Source organism: Gorilla gorilla, chromosome 4 (assembly GCF_029281585.2).
Source record: "Gorilla gorilla gorilla isolate KB3781 chromosome 4, NHGRI_mGorGor1-v2.1_pri, whole genome shotgun sequence".
NCBI classification, from domain to species: domain Eukaryota; kingdom Metazoa; phylum Chordata; class Mammalia; order Primates; family Hominidae; genus Gorilla; species Gorilla gorilla.
Window position 1 is genome coordinate 159228470 of NC_073228.2, and position 12864 is coordinate 159241333.

At 41.7% G+C, this 12864-nt stretch overlaps 1 long non-coding RNA gene and 1 pseudogene across 2 annotated transcripts in view; both read left to right on the plus strand.

The window, feature by feature from the left end:
* The window catches only part of LOC134758465 (uncharacterized), an 80069-nt gene extending 79329 nt beyond the window's left edge, over positions 1 to 740 (plus strand). For both annotated transcript variants that reach the window (XR_010133680.1, XR_010133681.1), the window contains exon 2: positions 59 to 740. This is a non-coding gene — a long non-coding RNA (uncharacterized lncRNA). The remainder of the gene's footprint in view (positions 1 to 58) is intronic.
* A 2468-nt stretch (positions 741 to 3208) lies between these two features.
* LOC101125564 (CST complex subunit STN1-like) lies at positions 3209 to 8233 on the plus strand (annotated as a pseudogene).
* The last annotated feature ends 4631 nt before the right edge of the window (positions 8234 to 12864 follow it).

The following is a 12864-nucleotide window of genomic DNA, read 5'->3' on the forward strand; positions in this document are numbered from 1 at the left end:
ATGTGAAAGAGCAGGTCCCTATCATCCTGTCTTATCTCACTGATGTCTCCTCTCCTAGGTCAAATGAAATCACTTTATGGATCTCAAAACACCAGTGAGCCCTCTCACCACCAGACCCCATACTGAAGTGCTCCTGAGAGGAGAAGCCCCCCATGGCTGCTGAGCATCTGGCATCAAAAGGAGGGCTAATGATGCCCTCTAGCGCAAAGTAGCTCCTGGTTCAGTAGCAGTCATTTAACAGATGCTGCTTCCTCTGTTGGTTTTGCCCCCAGCCCACTAGAAGTCTCATGAACTGTTACTTAATGAGCTAAAACCCACTCCCTAGGTAAGGGAAGCAGAAAAGATAGATGTTGTTGCACCAGTTTCAGATCTCCAGTGAGTGGCGTACCACTGCTCAGATGGACATATTTAATGAAGGACTTTTAAAGCAGTGTTTGCCAAACTGTCATCTCCAGGCTACCTGCACTGGCATCACCTGGATGGCAGCTAACAATTCAAATTCCCAGGCCCCACTACCAGAGATTTGTGTAAGAAAAGGTCCCAGACAAGGCCAAGGAATCTACATTAACAAGCATCCTAAAAAATCACAAGCACACTAAAGTTTATGAACCCTGATTCCAAAATAAATTTATTTCCTTCCTGCTCCCTGAGAGTTTCAAAACATCAGGTCTTTACTCACATTGGAAAGTAGGGTATTCCCTGAAAAGCACAGTCAAAATAAAGCACTGAATCAATATGTATTTGTTGAGTATCTGCTGTGTGACAGGCAGTATAGTGTGGAGGGGAGGGAGGTCCTCTGGAATGAGGCTGCGGGAGTTCGAACCCCCATTCTGCCACTTAGCAGTGTGAAAAATTTGGAAAATTAATTAACCTCTTCGCATATTATTTTCCTATTTGTAAAATGAAGATGATAACCACAGCACCTGTCTCATGGGGTTGTTAATAAGTTAAACACATGGAGTGTTCAGATCACAGCCTGGCCCAAGATAGGTGCCTAACTAATACAATAACTAAGTGTTTACTGTTATTATTACTATAGGAACTGGGATTAAAAAAGTTATCCCTGCCCTCATGGCACTTAAAATAAGGAAAGGCAGGCATGAGCCACAATCTGTAAAGAAGGAATTAACTAAATACGAGAGTGAGAGTGCTTGGAAGGAGAATGACCAGTTGTTATTAGGTTGTATGAAAACGTGGTTCTAACAAGGATCTGTCAGGACAGAGTGATCCAGGACAGCAGGAATCACTTGGCAAAAGCCACAGAGTAGCAAGAACCTGGTGCAGGAGTCTCAAGATCGAGATTCTAGCCCCATTCCTGCCTCCAAACTAAACTATGGTAGGCCAAGGCAGGTCCTTCTCCTCTCTGAACCTCAGTTGCCCCACATGAAAAATAAGAGGCTTAGCTGAGATGACCTCAGGTCCTTTCAGCTGTGATATAGCAGCAGGAGAGAGAACAGGTAAGCTTTGTCCCTGGTGCCCCAGAGCCCGTGCTGTAAGGACCAGAGGGAAAGCAGAGGACAGGCAGGGGGAAGGAGACAGGAGTACCCAGGGTCAAAAACATCCTTCCTCTTGCCAAAGTTCTCTTGAGCCAAATATATATATATATGTGTGTATATATATATACACATATATATATACATATATATACATATATACACATATATATACATATATATACATATATACACATATATATACATATATATACATATATACACATATATATACATATATACATATATACACATATATATACATATATATACACATATATACACATATATACATATATACATATATATACACATATATATATACATATATATACATATATACATATACACATATATACATATATACATATATATACACATATATACATATATACATATATACATATATACACATATATACATATACATACATATATACATATATACATATATACATATATACATATATACATATATACATATATACACATATATACATATATAAACATATATACACATATATATACACACACATATATACACATGTGTATATATATACATATGTGTATATATACGTGTATACACACATATATGTATATATACGTGTATACACACATATATGTATATATACGTGTATACACACATATATGTATATATACGTGTATACACACATATATGTATATATACGTGTATACACACATATATGTATATATACGTGTATACACACATATATGTATATATACGTGTATACACACATATATGTATATATACGTGTATACACATACATATATGTATATATACGTGTATACACATACATATATGTATATATACGTGTATACATACATATATGTATATATACGTGTATATATATACATATATGTATATATACGTGTATATATATACATATATGTATATATACGTGTATATATATACATATATGTATATATACGTGTATATATATACATATATGTATATATACGTGTATATATATACATATATATATTTGGCTCAAGAGAGTATGTGTATATATGTATACACATATATACATATATACGTGTATATATATATACATGTGTATATATATATATATATATTTAAGTTTTTCTCAGAAATTGTATTTTCTAAAATAATACCAGGCTTATTGTCTGAATCTGTAGAAACAGAAACACATGTTTTCATGTTGCCACATGTAATAGAAAATTAGTGGTGAAACAAAGGAAGGGAAAGGAGAGAGGAAGGGAAAGGAGGTCCAAAGACAGAAGAGAGAGAGAGAAAGGGTGGAGAAGAGCTGAAAAAGAGGAAGAGGACAAGAGGGGAGGTGAAAACTAGGAGACGCATCAGCTAAAAGTTTGGGGAATGTCCTTAGAAAGCAGGATTTGCAATTCAATAGCTTGCCCACTCCTGTTCTGTCTCTTTCCCCCCTCCATCCACCTCTCAGACTCTATTCTAACTATATTACAGGACCTTTCAGTTGCTTCATCTCTCCTCACGTATTTCTCTGAGTAGCAATAATAGATGAATGACAAGAACTACCAACCTACTTCCAAGGTAAAGATTGGAAACTGCCTTTCTGTAAGTGAGAAAAATTTTTAGATTAACCTGTCCGCCTATATGAACTCTTATGTTCCTGTTATAAACATTACCTGGAGCTGGAAAGAGAAAACAAAGAGTAGAAAGATGGAGTGCTAAGAGCCTGCTCTTTTGTAGATGGCGAGATGGAGGTGCAGAAAAGAGCTGCGACCTGTAAAGAATTACCGAGCGAGGAGGTGCCAGGGCTGAGAGCGGCACACAAGTCACCCATTGCCTAGTCCTAATGAGACACATTCACAAGGACAAGAAAAAGCATTTTGCATTTCAACAGTTAGATACATACAGCAATATGCGTTAGTGAAATTAGCATATCACATCCATGACTTGAGGGACATTATTGCTTAGGGCAAGGCTAAATTATGTATCTGTGTTTAAAATGTGAGTCAGTTTAAGGAACAATATTAGGTAAATAATGCAACCGTTGATACTTTTGTTACTGATGACTCCTGGCTGGATCTTAAATTACTGAGAGAGACTATGTTTCTAGCCCTTCAGTAAGAAAAAAAGAAATCCATCCAGCTTGCAAACCTCCTGAGCCCCCTCTGAAAAGTCAAACAGCTCACCTTGTGGCACCTCCTCCCCTCCCGGAATAAGCCAGGGAAATGAGAGTTGGGTATTCAAAGGAGTCAGACAAGCATAATATCATATATACACTCAACATCCATCTCCTGTATGAAACCTCATTGTTCCTCTGTAACAAAAAGTAAATATTTACCATGAGCCAGGAGAGGTAGTGAATGATCAGCCTCTGGGCCATCAATCACCATAAGCCATGCTCCAATTTTAATAACCCTCATAAGAGAGGGCAGGCAAGGATGGCAAAGACTGTCCAGGAGATAAGAGTTTGTCAGAGGAGTCAAATCGCTCAGAGTGGAAGAATATGAGGTGAATTGTTCAAGCGTGCAGATTGTGAAGGTCCCTAAAGATGGGTTTATAAAGTTGAGGCAGCAGGACAGAGTGGTTAGGAGCACAGCCTCTGCAGCTAGACTACCTGCTCCTCCACTTATCAGCTGAGGCAGCCTGGACATGACAATTTCCCAGGACCTTTACTACATCTGTGCAGTGGGGATAATAAGAGGATCCACTTCATAGGGTTGCTGTGTGGACAAAATGAGTTCCTGCAGGCAAAATGCTTATAACAGCAGGAGCCTAGGAAGTGCTCAGCAAATATCTCTAGGGTGTCAGGAGGTAGAAGCCTTTCTTGGCTGTAAGAAGATGGCCAGGAGGGTGGTACTCAATCTCTGTTAGCCATGGTGCACTCAGCAGTCCAGGAGTTCAATTGAGCTGATTTAGAATTTATGTAATTGTTCAAGCTCATGTGGCCAGTAGGTGGTAGAGCCAGGATTTGAACCTAAACAGTCTGTCTCCAGAGTTAATGGGCTCAATCATTGTGCTATGTCACGTCTCTTCAGTGAAGAAGAGATCACAACACATTTGTTGTTGGTTTTTTTTTTTTTTAATTCTTTTTGCTGCTATTCACCCTTTCCTCTTTCAGATGTAGGAACTGACTAATTCTCCAAGGGAAAGGTAAATTACTCAAGTGAAAATAAAAGCGCCAAACAAAGTTCAGAAAACTTAACGTTCTAGCCCCAAGTGGAATGGCTGGAGGAATTGGGAATGATTAAACCTGGAGTGGGATTTTTTGGGCAGAGGATGAGTCTTTGTGTACTGACGACAGCTATGGTGAAAAGAACCTAGCCTGTTCTCCATGGCTGTAGAGACCCAACTGCACTGAATGAGAGGTTATCCAGAAAGAAATTCTGGTTCAGTGTTAAGACAGAACATTCCAGAAGATATCACATAGTGGCTGCAGTGAACTGAATGCTTGTGTCTTTCTAAAATTCATATGTTGAAATCCTAACTCCCAATGTGATGATGCTAGGAAGTGGAGCCTTTGGAAGGCAATTAGGTTGTCAAGGTGGAGCCCTCATTAATGGGATTAGTGCACTTATAAAAGGGACCCCAGAGAGTTCCCTAGCTCTCTTTCCACCATGTGAAGATGCAAGAAGGCAGTCATCTGCAGTCTGGAAGATATTCCTCACTAGAATCTGACCATGCTGGCACCATGATTTCTGACATCCAGCCTCCAGAACTGTGAGAAACACATTTCCGTTGTTTATAAGCCACGTGGTTTATGGCATTTGTTATAGCAGCCCAAATAGACTAAAGGCAATGGCTGAGAACTTAAATTCAAGTCAGACAAATTCTACCTCCACCACTTACTATTTGTGTGACCATAGGCAATTATGTAGTCTCTCTGAGCCTCCAGTTTTTCATCGCAAAATAAAGAGAAGGGCTTAGTGGTATGCGTCTCCTAAGACCAATATTATCTTTAAATGAAATAGAGCAAGTAAAAAAGGTTAGCACAGCACTTGGCTTATAATAATCCCACAATGCATGTTGACTATAAAACTGGTGTAGATTATGAGCAAATGGAAACATTTCTCTGAGTAAAGAGGACTCTTTCTTCATATTGTATTCCTCTCTAGATGCTTTTTATGTTTAAAATATTTTTGGAAGATCATTTATCCATCCTTCCATTCATTTAGTGAATAGACATTTCCTGAGCACCAACTAGTTGTAATGCTCTGAGGGCAGAGCATGAGAATATTGAAACAGTGTACTTATATTCCAATGAAGGAGGCAGGCATGAAGAAATAATTACCCAATTCATCATTTAACTATAATTATAATATATGCTATGAAGGATAATTCTAGAGCCACCACCAGAACATTTAACAAAGGGACTGATCTAGCTTTGGCAGGGACATCATGGGGCCCTCCAAGGAAGTAAGTTTTGAGCCAGGTCACCTCAATGCGATGCTGTGATTTGTAGCCAAAGTTCTGTGTGAACCCACAGAAGGCAGTTATTAGGAAGTCTTAGATGACGCAGGAAAGTGTCACAAATGATTGGATTTGAGCTAGGTCATGAAGGATAAGGAACATTTCCCTAGGAAGAGAAAGGAAAGAAGAATGTTTGTTGTACAGGACTTTGTAAAGACTTGGAGGAAATCTCAGAACAGGGACTCAGATAATATTAATTTTGTTTTGAGCAGACAGTATTAGCGAAAATTAAATTAAAACCTATTCTTTAAAGATTTTCACTGCAGTGTTATTTATCAAGAAAAATTAGAAATAACTATAAAAATAATTGTCTAACAGTTGTGGAAATTTAAACTAAATTAAGCCCAACAGGACTTTCTACATAATACTACAAATATATTAAATATATTCTTCAAGAGCCTGTGATAACAAGGGAAATCTTATTTAAAATACCAAGGGAAAATAGAGAGATATAAAATTGCAGTTATCATGTGAGCACAACCATATTATTTCAACCTATGAATATTATTCTGAGAAACAGAAAAGGAAGTAAATATAGAAAAATTATATCAGCTTATTTTAAAGTATAGAAAGTTTTTTTCAATTTGCATTTTAAAAATTTTAATTTTTTTTTTGAGAAAAGGTCTCGCTATGTTGCCCAGGCAGACCCACCCACTGTGCTTCAACACATGCATGGCCAGGAAGGTGCCCATTCCCCCCTGGACCCCACCCGTTTAAAGCAGTTTCAGGATCCTTCACACAGTGATGCAGAACCTTTCAGGATTTGCTGGAAGCCACAGCCCAGCCTCTTGATGCAAACTGAATTCAGCCAGTGTGTGAAGAGAAGACCCTTTCTCTTGTGTGGAGTTTGAATCCCGTGTTCCTAGCCTTTGCAAAGCTCTACATTAAGTCTATATCCTGGTCTTGAAGGAGTCCTGACGGGTGCCGGGTGTATTTTTGTGCAACAGGAACCAATAAAACAGGTGTATCTTGGGAACTGCCATTGGAGTGAGAGAAAGAGAGGTTTTCTACAGTTGTAGAGTAGAAGATAGCATTTGTATTAGGCTGTTCTGGCATTGCTATAAATAAATAACCGAGGCTGGGTAATTTATAAAGAAAAGAGATTTAATTGGCTCATGGTTCTGCAGGTTTTGCAGGAAGCATGGTGCTGGCATCTGCTCAGCTTCTATGGAACCCTCAGGAAGCTTAGAGTTGGTGGAAGGTGAATGGGGAGCAGGCATATCACAGGATGAAAGCAGGAGCAAGGGAGAGAGAGTGGCTGGGGAAGGGTCACACTTTTAAATGACCAGATCTTGCAAGAACTCACTATCATGAAGACAGCACCAAGCCATGAGGGATCTGCACCCATAATCCAAACACCTCCTACCAGGCCCCACCTACATTGGGGATTACAATTCAACATGATATTTGGGCAGGGACACATATCTAAACTATATCAGCACTGGAGTTATAAACTGCATCTGCTAGAAAATATTGAGCAATATCAAGTTTTCATCCGCTGCTCCAAATGCAGCAAGAGAACTGAGCTTTACCTCAATACTCAAGAAGCTTCAAGACACCATTGAGCAGAGAACAAAAATTGAAACTGGGGACATGTTCTGAATCAGAGGCTATGTCTACACATGCAGAGAAGAGTGAGAAATGTATGCCACTGCTTATTATAAAGTGGACGATCCAGTGTGGAACATTCAAATTGCAAGGGTGTTTGAGCTGCCCATTAATCTACAGGAAAGTTTAGACCAAGCCTTTCCATTGCCCAGACTTAGAGAAAGAAGAAGCACTAAGCAATCCAGGTGTCCTGGCCTTCACTAGTCTCATGTGTTTGCTGAGTGAAAAAGCCAAAGAATTCCCCATGAAGAACAGAGTGCAGACCTTTGACCAGCAGGAGTTGGAAATGATGGAGCCTTTGCCGTCCCTTGCTAACTAGCCTGTTACTGACAGTGCCTGCTCTGAACAAGGAAATTTTAAGAAGGATATCACTTTCAAGGCAATTTATAGCATATTTTAAAATGCTATTCAACAGCTGCAGGAAAAAGGACTCGTTTTCCAGAAAGATGGTGGTTTTGATAACCTATGCTGTGTAACCAGAAAAGACAAAGACCTGTATAGGAAAATCCACTGGATAATTCAGGAAGACTACCAGAAACCAAATCACCCGAAGAAGGGCTGCCGCTTCCTGCACATCTTGGCCTGCGCTCACCCTGAGCATCTGCCCAGTTCTAGGTAGGGCTATGTTGCAGCAACTTCTGGAGCTCCTGGAGGACCAGAGTGACCTCATCAGCACAATGGAGCACCACTACTCCTGAGAAGTGGCCTTCTACTCCTGGCCTTCTGAGAAGACACCTGAGCACGTGCATACCAGCCAAGGAGGAGAAAGACAAGGTAGGATTCAACCTCAGGCTCTGATTTTAAACATCATGTGGGGCTTATATGCCTGGAAGCAGTTACCTCCTTATAAACTATAAAATATGACAAAACACCACCACCACCAAAACTCCTGGGCTCAAGCCATCGTCCTGACTCAGCCTCTGGAGTCTCTGGGACTACAGGTATGTGCCACAACATCCAGCTTACGTGCTAAGTTTTCTATAAGAAGAATGTATTATTGATTTTGTGGATGGTGGAAATAAATAACTTTTCCTTTCTTTCTTTTTATGGGAAAGCTCTCCTGATCAACTTTACCTAACAGGGAAACATCTACCAATATCATTTCCTCTGCTGAGGCGAAGCTTGACAGGCATCAATTATTCACTCTTTAACATTTAAAGATTTGTTTAGAATGAAAAAAAAAATATTTGGCCTGGCGCAGTGGCTCTCGCCTATAATCCTAGCACTTTGGGAGGCCGAGGCAGGTGGATCACCAGAGGTCAGGAGTTCAAGACCAGCCTGGCCAACATGGTGAAACCCCGTCTGTCCTAAAAATACAAAAAAAATTAGCTGGGCATGGTGGCGGGCACCTGTAATCCCAGCTACTCAGGAGGCTGAGGTAGGAGAACTGCTAGAACCCTGGGGCGGAGATTGCAAGTGAGCTGAGACTGCACCATTGTACTTCAGCCTGGGCGACAGAGCAAGACTCTATCTGCAAAAAAAAAAAAAAAAAAAAAAAAAAAAAGGTCTTTGAGGGATCATCAGTTAAACCACTCAATCCTGAAATCCTGTATGAGATTAGCTGTACAAGGCTGACCTGACACTAAAGAAGTAGAACACACAGCAGGCAAGTTTTGACAGAGGAGAAAGAAAGTTCATTTTAAAATGATCCAGGATAATAAAGCTCCAGGAAAGAAAGAAGATGTCACAGAAAAAAAAAAAAAGAGATAAATAAAAAGAAACAGAAAATTATAGGCAATAAAATTCCTTAGTTTGACAATCTTGGATCAGATTCCCCACTCTACATAAATTCTCCAGCCCTCTAAGCAGGTTTGCCCATTCATGGTTGGCCTGCCTGTCTGTCTCTGTGTCTTCATCTTTGTGTGTGTGTGTGTGGGTGTGTGCACGTGCCCCCTCTTTGTTTTCTCATATATTGCAGATAATGACTTAATTTTCTTGGCTAACAACTGATTTATAGTCAGAAGTGTTTGGGTGTCTTTGCAATCACAAACTGCTCTGCCAGTCCAGGATAAGGCCAAGCAGGGTACAGTGGTGCCAGTTATCAGGCAAGGCAGGAGGTCGGGCAATTGCTCACCATTCATTCAATTGAACGGTCTAGAACCTGGAGGTCATCTTCCTCTCCTTTTACCCCCTCATGGCTCACATCCTATCATTTCAAAGTCCTGCCTACTGATCCTCAATCCCTTTCTCTCTGTCTTTACTACTGCCACCTTAGCTCAGATTATCAGTGGTCCCCTGATGGGACTCCCAGGATCAAATCAATTATCCACATAGAAGCCAAGGTCATATTTCTAAACACAAATCCATCATACCACTTTGTACTCCTGTTTAAAGCTCTTGTGAGGCTCCCATTGGGCTCAGGATAATGGACTCAGCCTGTGGTTCTCAAGGGGCTCCAGGAATTCTTTCTGCATGTTTTCTGCCTCATATCCAAGTCTCCAACCCCACCCTGTATTTATCCAGATGCCGTGGGCATCTTTCCGATCTCTAAACCTACCAAGCCCTTTCATGCCTTGCATATGCTGTTTCTCTGCCTGGAACCTTCTTCTCTACCCCTTGATTACTCCTCTGAAGAAAATCCTGGCCAGGTGCGGTGGCTTATGCCTATAATCACAGCACTTTGGGAGGCCGAGGCAGGAGGATTGCTTGAGCCCAGGAGTTCAAGGCCAGCCTGGCCAACATGGTGAAACCCTCTCCCTACAAAAAATACAAAAATTAGCCAGGTGTGGTGGCCCATGACTGTAATCCCAGCTACTCAGGAGGTGGAGGCAGGAGAATCTCTTGAACCCAGGAGGTGGAGGTTGCAGTGAGCTGAGATCACATCACTGCACTACAGCCTGGGTGACAGAGCAAGACTCTGTCACAAAAACAAAACAAAACAAAACAGCCAGCATGGTGGCGTGTGTTTCAGGAGGCTGAGGTGAGAAGATCGCTTGAACCCAGGAGGTCAAGGCTGCAGTGAGCCAAGATTGCACTGCTGCACTCTAGCCTGGGTGAGAGTGAGATCCTGTCTCAAAAATAAATAAATAAATAGGCCAGGCACAGTGCCTCACGCCTGTAATCCCAGCACTTTGGGAGGCCGAGGTGGGTGGATCACCTGAGGTCAGGAGTTTGAGACCAGCCTGGCCAACATGGTGTAACCCCGTCTTTACTAAAAATATAAAAAAATTAGCCAGGTGCAGTGGTGCATGCTTGTAGACCCAGCTACTTAGGAGGCTGAGGCAGGAGAATCGCTTGAACTTGGGAGGTGGAGGTTGCAGTAAGCCGGGATTGTATCACTGGATTGCACTCCATACTGGGTGACAAAGCAAGACTCTGTCTCAAAAAAAAATAAAATAAAATAAAGTAAAATAAATACAATAAAAATAATTAAATATCTATTAAATACCTAACTCAACTCACCATGGCGAACCTCCCAAGTTTGTTCTTAAGACTTCCTACTCCTACCAATGTGCCCACTATTTGAGGATGTGAACATTTGGGTATTTGGGTTCACTTCTGGTGAACAAATAGCATTTTGCACCCTGTTCTCACTTTTTTTTGATGGAGTCTCGCTCTGTTGCCCAGGCTGGAGTGCAGTGGCTCCATCTTGGCTCACTACAAGCTCCGTCCACCGGGTTCATGCCATTATCCTGCCTCAGCCTCCCAAGTAGCTGGGACTAAGGGTTCCTGCCACCACGCCTGGCTAATTTTTTGCACCTTTAGTAGAGACGGGGTTTCACTGCGTTAGCCAGGATGGTCTCGATCTCCTGACCTCGTGATCCGCTACAGGCATGAGCCACCGCACCTGGCTCACCTTTCTAATCCATGTTGTTCTTGCTCCTGTGGAAATTAGTCCCAGCTACAAGAGAGGCTTAGGTAGGAGAATCATCTGAGCCCAGGGGAGGTAGAGGCTGCAGAGAGCTGTGATCATGCCACTGCTCTGTAGCTTGGGCAACAGAGTAAGATCCTGTCTCAAAACAGAAACAAAGGAAAGAAAAGAAAATCTTTCTCTGACCTTAGAGGCCAGGTTAGACTTTGTTAACACACGCTCCCATAGTATCACTCTTGACGGCCAAATGCTTGTTTAATTGTCTGTTGTCTCCCCAATAGCCCGTAAGTTGGATGATTTGTCTGTTGATGTGTCTTTAATGCCTAGAAAAATGCTAGGAAGGCACTAAAGAACCATATGCTGGTTGAATGAATGAATGAAGGAAGAAACAAATAAAAATGACTGGATTCTACAGGATAAGAAGAGGAAAAAGCACACCTACCACCATGCTACTGAATCCTTGGTGAGACTGACAAGGACATTCCCTCCTGCTTCCTGGTATAGTTGTCATCTGGCTTCTCGTTAATGGCTGTCCTTCATTTCCCTAGTTTCTTAACTCATCACCTCTGCTTTCCAACTTAGAGACCCTGTGATCAAGCTTGATGTTTTTTGGAGCAGTTCATCATTTCAGAAAATTGCCACAGTTGAATCCCACTCAGTTCTCATCTTTATCCTCCACCCCCTACTTATTAGAGAATTTACCGGATGAATTGTACTACATTAATGGACTGAAATATTTTATTTTAATACTAGGAAATTAGACTTCCAGGCCTGAGCACAAATGCTTTATCAGAAAAGCAGTATCTTAGGAGGACTTTTATTTATTTTTTTTAGTTAATGGACTATCAAAGCATTTTCTACACAAAAACTCCACTGCAGGATAGGGTTGGAAAATGGCAGATAGGAGGCAGGACTAATTTGCAGCTCCCACTCGGATGAACAGAGGAGCATGTGGAGACCCACACTGTGAACTTTTGCTCCAAGAACTACCACAGGAACATACCAGGAAAGCCAAGAGAATCACAGGCCCTTTGAAGGAGGTAGATTGCCGTTGCAGACTCCATGGGACAATAGAGGAACTGTGAGTTGGCTTGCTTTCTCGGCTAGGAGGCTTGTAGCCTGAGGCAAGTTCTCAGCTCTGCTCACCAGCTGCCTGGAAATAAACTCAGTGCTATTGCAGGGGCATGGTGGGAGTGAGACCAGCCTTTGGAGCTGGTAGCTGCATGGGAGCTGGGTGAGGCCTATGGCTGCCAGCTTTCCCCCACTTCACCGGTGACCTGTGTGATACAGCAGAGGCAGCCATAATCCTCTTGGGAACATAACTCCATTGGCCTGAAAACCACAGCCCCATCCCCCACAGCAGCCGCAGCAGGCCCCGCCCAAGGAGAATCTGAGCTCAGACATGCCTAACCCTGTCCTCACCTGATGGTCTTTCTCTACCCACCCTGGTAGCATAAGACAAATGACACAGTCCTTTGGCAGCTCTACGGCTCTGCCCACTGCCTGGCCCTAGGGCAA